Consider the following 10,308-nt stretch of genomic DNA (forward strand, 5'->3'; position numbering starts at 1 on the left):
TAACGTAAACAGGGATAGATCCTTCACCCCAATTAACAGGTCTTAGCAATGGGAAATTAGGTACATAGGCCAAATAGATATAATTCTTTGCTTCTGCTGAAGCCAGGGGTATACTCACTGCGATGGTTATCAGGGAAAACATAACCATAATCAGGTTGTCTGGAATCACTTATTGTTTCTGCTTGGTTTTACTCTATGAGCTGGAATCCACACAGGTTCTAGACCTTCTCCTGGGTGGATACAAGCAAACCCTGTTCCCCATGTAATTAACTTCCCCGGTGACCAAGCACTTGTTAATGGATCTTGCCACCAAATCACAGGCTTAGCTGTATTTGTGGATGTAGCCTGAACATGTCGCTCACCTGCAGTTTCCATAGTTTGTGCCGAGATATTCAAAATATCAAAAGTAAAAAAGCTTTATTCAATATTGTTTATTGTCCTATAGCATTTTTGTTTTTGTATGATATGTATAAGTGATTGATTAGCCCTCTCCATTATAGACTGTCCTTGTGGGTTATAGGGAATGACAGCAGAATGTTTTATAGACCAAATTTTAAGAAATTGTTGGAATGCTCTACCGGTATAAGCAGGGCCGTTATTAGTTTTAATAGTTTTTGGTAGTTTTATAACAGCAAAACAAGCATATAAATGTGTTTGTTTTGTAGTCTCACTGGAGTGAGCAGTGACCCACATAAACTGAGTGAAGTCGCTCAGTCATGTCCGACTCTTTGAGACCCCATGGACTGTAGCCTGCTAGGCTCCTTGCCCCATGGGATTTTCCAGGCAAGAACACTGGAGTGGGTTGCTGTTTCCTTCTCCAGGGGATCTTCCCGACCCAGGGATCAACCCCAGGTCTCCGGCACTGCTGGCAGACTCTTTACGAACTGAGCCACCAGGGGAGCCCTATATAAATTGAGAGAAAATATCAAAAGTCACATGTACATAAGAGAACTTACCAAAGGAAGATATATGAGTTACATCCATTATAGCTGTGGATTTCATATGGAACTATATACCATCATTATATCAGTGGCTCAGTCATACATTTGATAATGTAAGGGATGACATTTCTTGAAACAGGCAATATTGAAAATAATATATTTAGCAATAATAGTAAAATCATAAGTAAGAATTTAAGTCAAGAACTTTCATAAGGTAGAGCCCAGAGACATCTTTAAGTCATCTGACTTTGTTAAATGACTGTAGCTTGTTGTTAATTTCCTGGTTGCAGATCCTGGAGCATTTGATCTTTATTTAAAGACTGGTTACTGAGATAAACTTTAGAAACAAACTTAGAGTGTCCTTTTTAATGAAGCACCTTTTAAATTTAATAAATGTCCTTTTTAATTTAACTTAGTGAAGCCTGTTAGCAGTGTAACATAACCACAAGGAGCTATATTAGAAGTGAGTCATAGTAAATACAGGCCTTAATTAACAAAACTAGGACTTACTATTCAGTGAAACATATTAGATGTCATAGGCCTGACATCAGTTGTGTGGATATTTCTTTTAGAGCTCCCCAGTATACTCTGAGATTTTTGTATATGTCTGGAGACAGTCTTTTTACCTTGATAAGGCTGTTTAGAACTCAAATGTCTCCAATTTCTGGATTGACAAGGCAGAGAGAAAAGAAAAATGTTTTCATTTTACCCACAGGTGTAAATCACTAAATTGTTTTAAACCATCAATGACTTAAGGAGAATAACTTTTTTATATCTGAAAATAAAGATTAGAAGCCAGTAATATGTCAGACAAAAAGTCATGAAAATTTTAGTCATACTTAGCAGTCTGTTCAATCTCATGTAACCAATCCCTTTGCTTTGTGGTCCTTGCCTGACAATAAAGGACGTCAGTGAAAGTGATAGTGTCTAAGAAGCTCATGACGTTTTTGCCAGTATCCATACAATCTGCCCAGCAAAGTGGGTCCCCTGATCACTAGAGATCACAGAAAATGATTTTAACCATTTTCCCCTTTGTGATATATTAACCTTGCAGCCAGGAAAGGCTTTATGCTGTCAAATAAAAGTGAGGTTTGTCAGGGAGCCGGGAGAAGCCGAACAGCTGTCTTGGGCTTCCCATATCCCTGATGTTTGGTTAATAGCCATTATTTATCCATTTTAAATTTTCTTATGAGGGGTTAATTTTGTAGAAGCAGAATGAGCTTTGTTTATGTGTGCCATAGTCTCCACAGATTGTTGTGAAATAACACTCATTTATTTTATCAAAGTAACAAGATTTTAAAAGCAAGTATGAATCATTTAAAGACAAATTTCCATAGTCTGTTATCAAAAGCCTCAATAGTGGAATCACCAAGTCCTAAATAAACACTAGACCACCAGGGAATTCCTACTGGTCTTGAACTGAGTGAGTAGCACTGGCTTATCTGACAGTTACGAGAATAGTAGAATCCCCCTCTTGAAATATCTGCTCCTGGTTCTTTTATTTTTGAGGGACTTTTTAGAACCTTCCCTTTTCTATGAATATTAGTCTGCTTCTGCTTCCTATCACCCTGTGCTTATTACTCAGTTATGTCCAACTCATTGCGACCTGATGGACTGTAGCCCAGTGGACTGTAGGATATTTGGCTCCTCTGTCTATGGGGATTCTCCAGGCAAGAATACTGCAGTGAGTTGCCATGCCCTACTCCAGGGGATGTTCCCAACTCAGGGATCAAACCCAGGTCTCCTGCATTGCAGGCAGATTCTTTACCAGTTGAGCTACCATGGAAACCCTCCTATCACCCTAATTAGGGTCAATATCAGTAAAGTTTAGTTTCCTAACAATTCCTAATATTTATTGATATTGAGTTGTACAAATGGGTGCACTGATATCTAATGTGGATTATTGGCACCATGTCCTTCTTGTTACTGTGATCTGCTTTGAAAGCCTCAGATATTTGGACAAATTCTACTTCTTTGTTCCTAACTTAATTGATGATCCAGCTCAATACATGAAATTGGGAAAGAATTGTCCTGAGTACAGTTTTTCAGTGAGATGGAACCTCCTTTGAGATTCGTCCTCGCAACCAGCCCCTTACATGTCAGTCCTAAGTTCTTCCTGCTTGCTCCCTGAGGTGAGCCTGTTTGCCTCCTGGGATCATGGAAAAGTGAGACTTGATCACAAACACTCTAATAGTCTCTTACGACGTTAGCTGGAAACTTCTTATTGCTCTTGACAGTTAGCAACTGGGATACAAGGATTTACTGTATGGCACAGGAGAAATATGCAATAACATAATAACTGACAATGCAAAACAATAGGAAATATATATATATATATATATATATAACTAAATCACTTTGCTGTGAAAATAACACAATAAGTCACCTATACTTTAAAAATTAAATTAAATTGAAAAATAATCTCCAATGAATAAATAGTGATGATTCAGATAAAATTGTAGATCTACTTTTATTGGACTAAATATAGACCCCTGACAGAGGAAAGCAATTTGATTAGAAAGTAAGCCCACTATGACATATTTGTGTAAAAATATAACCAAAATAGAATATTAAGGAATTCATTTTTATGCCATTTCAGGTAAAATATCAGGTACAATATGAAACCACAATATAAAAAAAGAATATGCCTAAAACTAAAGAAAATTATCATGCATCAATATCAAAATGCCATTAGCTGTGGGATGATAATTGAGAATCTTCCTTAATTTTATTGTTTGTATATGATTGTGTTTCCATGGGAATCAGATTTCTATTGCTTCTGTAACAAACTGCCACGATATCAGCTGTCTAAAACAACATTCATTAATTTTCTCACAGGTCAGTAAGCCAGAAGTCAAAGTCAGTGTCTGCTCCCCTGGACTCTTTTTTTTTCAAATTGAAGTATAGTTGATTTACAATCTTGTGCTAGTTTCAAGTGTCCAGCAAAGTGAATCAGTTACATATATACATATCTCTAGGCTTTTAATGTGTACTAAAGGACTTCCTTGGTGGTCCAATGGGTAAGACTCCACCCTTCAAGTACTGAGAGTATAGCTTCAATTCCTGGTCAAAGAACTAAGATCCCAGAAGATATATTGTGGATTCAAGGGGAAAAAAGGATGCTAAATTTCTAGGTAAAAGTTAACACATACTTCAGTTCAGTTGCTCATTCATGTCCAACTCTTTGCGACCCCGTGAACTGCAGCACGCCAGGCCTGCCTGTCCATCACCAACTCCCAAAGTTTACCCAAACTCATGTCCATTGAGTCTGTGATGCCATCCAACCATCTCATCCTCTGTTGTCCCCTTCTCCTCCTGCCCTCAATCTTTCCCGGCATCAGGGTCTTTTCAAACGAGTCAGCTCTTCATATAGGGTAGCCAAAGTATTGGAGTTTCAGCTTCAACATCTGTCCTTCCAATGAACACCCAGGACTGATCTCCTTTAGGATGGACTGGTTGGATCTCCTTGCAGTCCAAGGGACTCTCAAGAACACCACAGTTCAAAAGCATCCATTCTTTGGCACTCAGCTTTCTTTATAGTCCAACTTTCACATCCATACATGACTACTTGAAAAACCATAGCCTTAACTAGATGGACCTTTGTTGACAAAATCATGTCTCTGCTTTTTAATATGCTATCTAGGTTGGTCATAACTTTCCTTCTAAGGAGTAGAGTGAAGTGAGTGAAGTGAAGTCGCTCAGTCATGTCTGACTCTTTGCGACCCCGTGGACTGTAGCCCACCCGGCTCCTCCACCCATGGGATTCTCCAGGCAAGAATACTGCAGTGGGTTGCCATTTCCTTCTCCATGGGATCTTCCCAACCCAGGGATCGAACCCAGGTCTCCTGCATTGCAGGCAGATGCTTTAACCTCTGAGACACCAGGAGTAAGCATCTTTTAATTTCATGGCTGCAATCACCATCTGCAGTGATTTTGGAGCCCCCCAAAATAAAGTCAGCCACTGTTTCCCCATCTATTTGCCATGAAGTGATGGGACCAGATGCCATAATTTTCATTTTCTGAATGTTGAGCTTTAAGCCAATTTTTTTACGTTCACTTTCATCAGGAGGCTCTTTAGTTCGTCTTCACTCTCTGCCATAAGGATGGTGTCATCTGCATATCTGAGGTTATTGATATTTTTCCCGGCAATTTTGATTCCAGCTTGTGCTTCTTCCAGCCCTGCGTTTCTCATGATGTACTCCGCATATAAGTTAAATAAGCAGGGTGACAATATACAGCCTTGATATATTTTTTTTTTTCCTATTTGGAACCAGTCTGTTGTTCCATGTCCAATTCCAACTGTTGCTTCCTGACCTGCATACAGGTTTCTCAAGAGGCAGGTCACACTTTAGGTGCTGTGTTTTGTACTAAATATTGTGATTTTGATTGTTGCAGGGTTGGATGGACTGGAAAGTGTAGGAAGGCTCCCATTATGAGGCAGCCAGAAGTTTGCAGATAGAACTGTTTTTCTATGGAAGATCATGTCATTGAGACAGACATGTGCATGGTGACTGTGTTTTTAAGAAGGAGGGGTATTCTGAGTTTGTGTATCTATGAGTATTAGTATATATGCATGGGAATTTTCATGTGTTCAGTATGTGTGCTAATGCTGTGAATGTCCATTGAGATTATATGAGGATGTGGGTGTGTATATGCATAAATATGTGAATGTGTGTGACTATATGTTTGAGTATGTGAATGTCCATGTGTGTATGCTTGCATGTCTGTGTAATGACTTTGTGTGTGTTTATGTCTGTGTGTGTAGAATGAGTGGTCCTCCATTACGGCTCTAACAACTGACTTGACAATTGAGAGTGAATTTATAGTGAACCCGGGTCAAAGATTTGTTTGTGAGTGGGGTCCCCTGATAACTCAGTTGGCAAAGAATCTGCCTGCAATGCAGGAGACCTCGGTTTGATTCTTCAGTCAGGCAGATCCGCTGGAGAAGGGTTAGACTACCCACTCCAGTATTGTTGGGCTTCCCTGGTGGCTCAGCTGGTAAAGAATCCACCTGCAATATGGGAGACCTGGGTTCAATCCCTGGGTTGGGAAGATCTCCTGAAGAAGGGAAAGGCTACCCACTCCAATATTCTGGCCTGGGTCTCAAAGAGTAGGACACAACTGAGTGACTTTCACTTTTGATTTTCAGGGAAAACCTAGATAATTCAACTCAATGTATAAACCTTTTTTCTTGACCCATTCACAATGTGCTTCTTAATTTGAAGACCTAGATGTCTATCAGCAGATGAATCGATAAGAAAGCTGTGGTACATATACACAATGGAGTATTCAGTTCAGTTCAGTTGCTCAGTCATGTCCGACTGTTTGCGACTCCCTGAATCGCAGCACGCCAGGGCTCCATGTCCATCACCAACTCTGAAAGTTCACTCAGACTCATGTCCATCGAGTCAGTGATGCCATCCAGCCATCTCATCCTCTGTCGTCTCCTTCTCCTCCTGCCCCCAATCCCTCCCAGCATCAGAGTCTTTTCCAATGAGTCAACTCTTCGCATGAGGTGGCCAAAGTACTGGAGTTTCAGCTTTAGCATCATTCCTTCCAAACACCCAGGGTTGATCTCCTTCAGAATGGACTGGTTGGATCTCCTTGCAGTCCAAGGGACTCTCAAGAGTCTTCTCCAACACCACAGTTCAAAAGCATCAATTCCTTGGTGCTCAGCTTTCTTCACAGTTCAACTCTCACATACATACATGACTACTGGAAAAATCATAGCCTTGACTAGATGGACCTTTGTTGGCAAAGTAATGTCTCTGCTTTTCAATATGCTATCTGGGTTGGCCATAACTTTCCTTCCAAGGAGTAAGCGTCTTTTAGTTTCATGGCTGCAGTCACCATCTGCAGTGATTTTGGAGCCCCCCAAAATAAAGTCTGACACTGTTTACACTGTTTCCCCATCTATTTCCCATGAAGTGATGGGACCTGATGCCACGATCTTCGTTTTCTGAATGTTGAGATTTAAGCCAACTTTTTCACTCTCCTCTTTCACTTTCATCAAGAGGCTTTTTAGTTCCTCTTCACTTTCTGCCATAAGGGTTTGTAGTTACATGATCCTAAAGAACAGAATGGATGGTTAGAGTGAGAGAGTCATTTCCTAGGCAGGTTGATAAGAAGTCTAGGGTCCCCAAGGAGAGAGGGGCCTGGAATTCTCAAGGAGGAAGAAAGGACAAACTTTTTTCTTCTCTACATTCCTTAGGATTATATAACAACAATGTATTCTGCCTGAGGACAGTCTCTGGATTAAACCTTCTGGCTAATTCTGTTATCTAAAATGTAAATTATGGGAGTAGGTCTGGTGAGGTCTCTACAACCTCCAGACATTCTTTGGATTTACTGGAGAGTATATAACTCCATTGATAACACTAGCAAGGGGGTACTCTTTCTGCCCCCTTCTGATGCCTATGTCAGAAGCTTTCTCTATCACCTTTATACTTTAATAAAACTTTATTACACGAAAGCTCTGGGCGATCAAGCCTCATCTCTGGCCCTGGATTGAATTATTCTCTTCCAGGGGCCAGAATCCACAACAACCTTTCAGAAGCAAATGAAGTGGAAGAGATTGAAAAAAGGAGGTGGAGGGTGACGGGGGGGGGGGGGGGGGGGGTGGGGGGGGTGGGGGGGGTGGGGGGGGTGGGGGGGGTGGTTAGGGGGCGGTGTCAGTGTGCTAACTCTGGCTTTCCAAGAGAGGGAGCCATGTAGAAGAGATTGTGAAGAATTCTTGCAAAGACATGAATTAGCCTGCAAATAATCCTCTCCCAGAGGCTCCAGTTAAGAGCCCAGGTGAGCAGACTTCTTGATTCTGGCCCTGACTTGACTGAGTTATCAAAAAATGAATGAGTGTTGTTTCGGGTGCTATATTTCATGGAAGTTTTTTACAGAAAAAATGGAAAGAGAATAATAAAGGAAAAATAAAATGAAGTAAAATTCTCATTTATTCTTTACAACTGATGCCATTGTGATATTCAAGCGTAATATTTTTTTTGTTTTTCATCTATTCTTTTAAAAATGTGGTTTTAAAACAGTATACCTTATATTATAATTGGTGAAAAATGCATTTTGTAATATGTCGTTTTGCTTCAGTGTTTACAAAAATATTGTCAGACTGTTGTTAATTTTTCTCAAGTTGCTTACCTCAATCAGGTTGTTTATGAAGAAGATATTTTTATGTCAGTAGAAATAGCTTTACCATGTTCCGCCAAACACAACAATTTATTCAATGGAGAATATCAGTGAGTCATCTTTATCAAAACACTCCCTGTTTATACCTTTAGAATGTTGAATTTCAGCTATCACACACTTCGTGGGATGTTAAAGTACATCACATTGAACTGTCCATTCGTGAATTTTTATTGGCAGCTGTGGCTCAGTGGTAAAGAATCCATCTGCAATGCAAGAAACACATGAAATACGGGTTTGATCTGCGCTTTGGGAAGGTCCCCTGGAGGAGGAAATGGCAACCCACTCCAGTATTCTTGCTGGGAAAAATCCCATGGACAGAGGAGCCTGGCAGGCTATAGCCGTGGGGTCACAAGGAGTTGCACACAACTGAAGTGACTTATCATGCCTGCACACAAAATCCCTCTGCCTTTTCTCTCTCTGCCCTCTCTATAACCCCAGGCCCCCAGGTTCACTCCACCACCATCTTATCCTTATGGCTTCTTTCCTCTGTGGCCTACTCCTACTCCACTCTATCACACCTGCACACTGTCACTTGCCAAAACACTCCAAGTTCCAGAGTGTATATTAACACCAGGTAGCAATATTCACCACACATTTTAGGTGCTGTGCATTATGGTAAATATTGTCTTTGTGACTGTCACAGGGTTGGAAGGACTGGAAAGTGTAGGAAGGCTCCTATTTGGAGGCATCCAGAAGTTTGGAGATACAGCCATTCTACTCTGTACAATCATGTCATTGATGTACATGCATAGTGACTGTACTTTCATGAAACAGTATAATTGTGAGTTTGTCTGCGTGTTTATATTAATGAGTATTTTTATATTCAAGAGGGAATTTTCATGTGTTCAGTGTGTGCATTCATGGTTGTGAGTGTGCAGTTGAAATTGTATGAGAACATGAGTGATTGTGTATGTGTATAAGTATGTGAATGTGTGCAAGTATATATGTGAGTGTGAATGTTCCTGCATGTGTGTGTAAATGAGCTTGGGTGTTTGTGTGTGTGCGATGGGTTGTGGCTCTAACAACAGACTTGAAAACTAGGAGTGAATGCAGAATGAACCTGAATTAAAGAGTTAATTTGTAAGGGAAACCTGTAAAATTAAATTCAATTAATAATATATAAGTATTTTTCTTGACCCATTGAAAATGTTTCTTAATTTAAAATGCAATCATAATTCCTTAGTGAAAAATTTCCACAAAACTGTGTAGAGTACTCTGTTGACCTCACCGTGGTCTTGAATTAATCACTAGCACTGGCTTATCTGACTGTTACAGGAATAGTAGAGTCTCCCTCGTAAGCCGTCTGATCCTGGTTCTTTTATTTGCATGGGTCTCTTTTAGAGCCTTCTCTCTTTCTTCTATACACAGTATATACTTCTGCTTCTAAAACTACAGAAGGTCCATATCAGTAAAGTTTATTTTCCTAACAATTTACATATTCATTGATATTGAGTATATATGAGTACCACAATGTCTAATGTAGATTGTTGAAATCATGTCCTTCTTGTTACTTGTATCTGTTTTGAAAACCTCAGATGTTTGGAGAAATTCTATTTCTTTTACTGATGGTCCAGCTCAGTGTATGAAATTAGGAAAGAGGTTTCCTGGGTAGCACTTCTCAGTGAGGCAGAACCTCCATTGAGATATACATGTGCAGCCAGTGACATGTCAATCCTAATTTCTTCCTGCTCCCTGCATGTGAGCCCTGTCTGCCTCCAGGGATCATGAAAAAGTAAGCATCTGTCACGAACACTCTAATAGTCTCTTAAGACATATTAACTGGAAACTTATAATTATCTTTGGCAATTAGGAACTTGCAGAATATTTTCAAAAACAATCTGAGCTCCCAAGTCTGTTCCTGCCCACGCTGCTACAGGTGACATGAAAATTGCATTTCTGAGGGGAGGTGAGGTCACAGGTTCACAAATTCATATCTCAGGGTCCAGCTACCCCTCCTGCACACTTACTGATTGCTTTGACCTTCACACTGAGCCCACCATTCAGGTAGCAGGAAAAAGTCAATGGTTTTCTCTGTATTCACATGAGAAGTAGAATCTGCAAGGGATAGATTTATATCAGCAATCCGGTAAGTGAACATATTGGACAAAGGGATTCTCCCTTGTGTGAACCTGGTCCAGCACCAAAGCCCTGCAGGAGGGCGGGATAAATCCTG

The sequence above is a fragment of the Capricornis sumatraensis genome, chromosome 20 (assembly GCF_032405125.1).
Source record: "Capricornis sumatraensis isolate serow.1 chromosome 20, serow.2, whole genome shotgun sequence".
In the NCBI taxonomy this organism is placed as follows: domain Eukaryota; kingdom Metazoa; phylum Chordata; class Mammalia; order Artiodactyla; family Bovidae; genus Capricornis; species Capricornis sumatraensis.